The sequence below is a fragment of the Podarcis liolepis genome, assembly GCF_965112155.1.
Source record: "Podarcis liolepis genome assembly, chromosome: 2".
NCBI lineage: Eukaryota > Metazoa > Chordata > Lepidosauria > Squamata > Lacertidae > Podarcis > Podarcis liolepis.
In genome coordinates this window covers 71560498-71566497 of record NC_139555.1, presented here as the reverse complement: position 1 = coordinate 71566497, position 6000 = coordinate 71560498, and positions in this window count along the sequence as shown.

Here is a 6000-nt window from a genome sequence, read left to right as displayed (position 1 = left end):
TTTTCTTTAAGTTTAGTCCCCAAAAATAGGTGGCATCTTATACATGGGGGCGTCTTATACACAGAAAAATGCGGTAGTGTGTGTGTGTGTGTGCGCGCGCGCGCATGCAATAATGTTATGTTACATTATATTATAAATAGATGCAATATTTGTCATTCTTTACTAAAAGGATATTTGATCCAATTGTTGTTTTACCTAAATAAATATATTTGTGGTTGGCTTCCATCTGTCTCAAGAAACAATGGAGTGCACCTCCAGGTGGCTGCAGGAATTGGTAACTCATAACTGCTGTTTCCTACATTGTTTTTGCTGTGGTAGCAGCACCAAAGTGACTTCTCTGGGGCTGGGGCAGTGTTTATGGAGGTCCTGGGCTGCCCTTGACAGGAAGGACTGTATATAGTGATGTCTGCCTGACTGCCATAGTGCTACTAAAGACACAGGAGCCATGTCAGAAACAAGTGTGGCAACCCAGGAGTGATAGACATGATTGGTACAGTGTGTCTGGCAAATTATCTAACAGAAGAGCTAAGCATTGCCTAACAGTGTAATGAGATGCCAAATGGCTCACATGATGAGGAACCTTGTAACAGAATGCTGAGAGCCTGTTTGTATAATTTTATCCAGATGCTGCATGCAAATTTTGCCATCCATTATGTAAAAATCCTGTATTAAACACAATTTACAGACTGTCAGAAATGTCTCCATTGCATAACCCCTTATAAAAAGCTTCTCCTTCAAAGAGAATGAGTTTAAGGGTGCTTTGTTAGAATTTGGGCCTCTCAAAAGCTTGATTACGAAATCATTGAATGTGATTGCATGAAAACTCAACCAGGGATTTATCACCTCAAACCTGAAACACAAAGGACTTCTGTGCACAGGCCTGCCCATCATCCATTCACTGCTGTATCAACTGATGACTTGGGTGAGCGAATCTGCCATTACACGTCAGTCACCAAAAAATAATTTGAAATGTGTGACCGTGATCAGAGGAAGTAAACAGCGAAGTGCAAAACCAGCACCAAAAATGAACGATATGTATCTAGTTTCTATCTTACACAATTTTGGAGAAACCACACGTTCTACTTTCCAGGTAAATCTGCCAATAAAACCTGGACAAGATACGAGATTAGGAAGCAGGGGTTTTTGTTTGTTTGTGTAGGTACATTTAGCAGTACGAATATTAAGAGGTTTAGGTGTTATTAGTTGGCTGGCCAGCAGAAAGTGGACAGGGCTCTTGCACCTTTACTTGTTGTGCAGAAGAGAGAATAGCTTGCCATCCCCTCATGCACACAACTACTGCATTAGGCATGATTCGGGAATTCGTTTGCATCTGGCCACCTTCCTTCTAAGCAGGCATGGCCAAACTTGGCCCTCCAGCTGTTTGGGGACTACAATTCCCATCATCCCTGACCACTGGTTCTGTTAGCTAGGGATGATGGGAGTTGTAGTCCCAAAACAGCTGGAGGGCCAAGTTTGGCTATGCCTGTAAGGGCTGAAGGGCTCTGCCCAGCTTAGGGGTACTGCTGTCTTCAGAGACTGCTATCCAGAACTGAGAGACATACTTTTGCTGTGGGCTGGATGAAAAACAGAAAACAGCATTCACCAGGGAAAAGGAAGCTGTCCTGTCAGGCCTGCCACCATTGGCCTTGTACGAGAATAGTAGGACTTTAAAAATCACAGACCAGCAAAGAAAAGGTATAATACAGCGATAGTGAAATGCCTTTACATCCATATTTTTTTTAAAAAGGAAATGGAACACACACACAAAAGGAGAACACAGATTTGCATATAATAATGTGTATAGATGCAGAAGCAGCGTACCTGGTAGAGTTAGCTTCCTGGCAGACGGGTCAGTGTTGCTTACTGGGCGGGGTGAGGCAATGGGGATGTCAGTGCAGCACAAGCACAGAAGCAGAGCCATTCCAGCGCTCCTGCCGGTAGAAGATTGTGATTAGGTGACCTATGTGTTTTCTCAGTCTGCTGTACCCATGCAGACTGCTGATGGACTCTTAGGATTCTGCATCTTTGGGCATGGACCAGGCAGCCTTAGATGACTCCTTAAAATAGTTGATCCATGGCCCCCTAAGTCTAAATGGGAAAGAGTCAAGACTATACACATATTTAACTTCCCTGCAGAAACTAGTGGCATGTCACAATCTGGGCCTAAGCATATTTGCTTAGAAATCCCATTGATTTCTTTCAATTAATATTACAGTCGTAAAGATGTTTAAACCTGGCTGGATCATGCCTATTGCACATATTTTATTTTACTTCGTAGGTCTATAGATCTCAGCTGAGATGATTTCTTGCATTAATCCAAGTGCCATAAAATTAATTGCTAATCTGATAAGATCTCATACCCTTTAAAAAATCTACACCACCAGTCTCCTTTTATTAAACATTGAAATTACCTTCCAAGAGCAGCCCAGCACTCGGCTCATTTTATACAGAGCATAAAACACCATAGCTGTATTTAACTGTCTGAAATAAAACCTCCAGCTTATTATTGAGTAGTATGTGTAACAATTCCGTATGAAAGCACTTTTTCAGTTCAACGATCATCCAAGCATATTCTGTTAAGTGTTGTAATTTAAATGTAAGCACTTTTAATTAGCCATCTGCACTGCTTTTTGGGGGGAGGGAACTTGCTTACCTCCAATTCTTTAGGTTTACAATTTCTAGATCTCTTAATAGCTGCCAGGAAATGGCACAGACAATGAATGCTGGAAGTGCATGATACACATGAGTGCATAATCAGTGTGTGCTTTCCTCCATCACACTATTTCTGCATCCCCCAACATGGTGCCCTCCTGGTGTTTTGGTCTTCCGACTCCTACCAGCTCTAGCTAGCAGAGGGTGATGGAGGATGTAGTCCAAAATATGGACAAGGCACTTGGTTGAGGAAGACTGTTCTATTATATACATGTTTTCCTGCTCTTCAGGGATCCGTTGTGTTATTCCTTCAGTTCAATGTTGTTCGCATTAGCACCATTCTCCATGAGTGAGTTCAAAGTTATTTAGCCCATTCCTGTAGCTTGTCATTCAACAGAGGTGGTAGGCATGTGTAAAGGACAAAGACCAGTCTGTGTTTCCTATCTTCAGCCGCAAGAGAGCAGCACCATCCAAAAAACCCATGCTGTATGTTCAACACCTCAAGAAACACCTTTCAGGTGAGAACCAATGGTTCCTTTTCCTGCGCTTTGGATTTGTTTGTTTTTGAATACCTTTCAACTGCATTATTTCTAAAGCAACTGACTACAGGTTGTAACAGCCACAGCTTTCCAATACACACATAACCAAGGAGCCCTTAGTTGTGGGCTGAGGAGACCTGTGGCCCTCCAGATGTTGCTGGACTACAGCTCCCCACCTTCCTGAGCACTGAGCACTGGCCAGTTTTGGCATGGGTTTTTCAAAGGTGAGTTTCCTGTTGTAGAAGAAAGCACTGGAGACTTATGGAACCTGTGTATGTATGTATTTCATGGCGTTGAAAGGAGCCTCAAATAGTCCAATCTCCTGCAGGAAACTACAGCATCCCTGATAAAGGACCATGTAGCCTGGGCATTTACATAACATAAATTTACCTATATTTACAGGTTATGAAGGTATGCACACACAGGCAGACAGCACTTGATTTACAGTAATACCAGCCCCTCAGCCCACCTTCTTGTCTTGGCAATCCTGCCTTATCTTGAAATGATTAAAAATATATACATTTTGTATAGTAAGGATAAAGTAAACTTTCATTTTTCTTCATACAAGCAGTAATATGAATATTAACTTTGTGGCAGTTAATTATCTTGAGAAAAGGCCAAAAAAAAAAGAATCAAAAAGTAGTTGCTACCTATTAGAAAATATTTTTCTCTTGTGGGCTTAGACTAAATGATAAATAAAAACCACATATCTTTTGTATGTGAGACTGGGTAGGAGTGTGTGTGTAAATAATAAAATAAAATAAAATAAAAAGGTAAAGGGCACCCTGGACGGTTAAGTCCAGTCTTACTTCAGGCATTCAGGCTGAGGGAGCCAGTGTTTGTCCACAGACAGCTTTCCAGGTCATATGGCCAGCATGACTAAACCCCTTCTATCCTAGTCATTGAAAGATTTGTGCCACAATATTTTGCTATCCTAAAATTGCTTTCTTCACATGCATTCTTCACATAGCAGTTGTACTATGGCAGCTACATTCTCAAAGTATTAAGCAGTTTAAATAAAAATGAAAATAAAGATAGAATAGAATAAAATAAAATAGGGATTTATAACATGACCATAGTGCTTTTATGCCTCCTAGTGGCTGCTTCCAGTCAACTCAGCTGTTTATTTTGTAAGCATGAATGACTTGTACTTTCATAGACACTTTCACAGGCAAACTATCACTTATACTGCTCATCATTTTGACACTTACAAAGCTAATAAAAGCCTCTGTTTCACAGAAGAAGAAGCAGGAGTTACCAGCAGCATAATTTTCCCTTTTGATTTCAGGGAACTGGAAGAAGCCAAATGTATTCCATACCAATTTCCTGCCATAATATTTTATAGAGTAATGTTCCTTGCTTAAAGCACTTCACATGATGTGCTCAGGAATCATTACCCTGTACTGTAGGCCACCCAATTTATTTGTGTATTTAAAAATGGGTGAGCTAAGGTTGAGGGATGAGACAGCACAATCCTATCCCCCAGATCCACTGGCTGAGGGGAGCTTCATGGAGGAGCACAAGGTGCCTCCTTAAGGACAGCTCAATGGAAACAGCTCTGTCATGGGTGGTTCTTTAGGCCACAAAATGAAGTTTTCTGAGGGTGGCACAGATGTGGTCCTGGATTGCCCAGATCTTTGTCTTCTTCGTTTCTCAGAATGGCCCCAGGATCAGGATCTCCCACCATCATGCCAGCCTGGAGTTGACGTAACTAATCCCTCTCCCTTTCCCCCACAAGAACTGCTGGGGGGGATTTAGAGAAAGAAAGATCTACCAAGAAAAAAAAAGGCAATCTCCACACCCTCCTCTCCTGGCTGGTACAAGCTAGCTGGTGCTAAAGACTAGCAAAATTACCATGGCATAAGACTTTCATGGACTTCATCTGAGAAACTGTTATCCTCCGCTGGCAGGTGGGTGTAGGAAGGGGAGGAAATAAACACTGAAGCCAGAAAGAAAGGAACTGTCTGTGACAATGGCATTAATTTGTTGGGAATAATTAACTGTGAAGCCCAAGATAAGTTTCCCCATATGGTGAGCTGTTTGTGTAGACCAGGGTTCATTCCTGACAGCCTGAGGCTGGACTATAGGGAGAGAGAGCAGGATTTTGGCGAATGTGATCACCTGAGGCTATGAACAAGTACATTCCAAACAACAGGCCAGAGGTACCCAAAAAAGGGCCTGCTGGTGCCCGTGCACGCTCCAATGCCTCCTATGGCGTCCATGAAAGGTTTCAGTAAATATTTCCTCAAAAATTCACAATGTATGAGACTGTTCGCTATTACTATTCTGTTCCTCTTTGCACTGTCTCATCCTCTCCTGCACCCTCACGAGGCCTCCTTTTGTGTTTTCCCACAGCCTCACGGCAGCCATTTTGTGATGGGCACTCAACTTACAAATGTGCCCACTGACCCCCAAAGGTTGGCAAGACCTGTGACAGACTCTTAGTCCTCCAGAAAGATTTTAACAGTTGATCCAAGAAAGGAAAACAGCTTCATATGATCCTGGAATGGCACAAAGCTTACTTGGCAATGGTCATGGTCAAGACTGAAGAGCTGTGTAAGCAGTCAAAAGTATTGTTATAGCAAGACTTTGGAGAGCCGTGCTGTTGAACTACATGAAACTAATATATACTGAGAGGATGATCTAAAATTTGTGACCATGGGAAGTGGGGGGGGGGGGGGACTTTGTTCAAAATGTATATATAACATGATCATCCAATTAGAGCTTGGCAATCTCAAAATCAAATTAAATAAATAAATGGCAACAAGTTCTCAAGCTGAGATGGTCTGAAAGAATGAAAACCCCAATC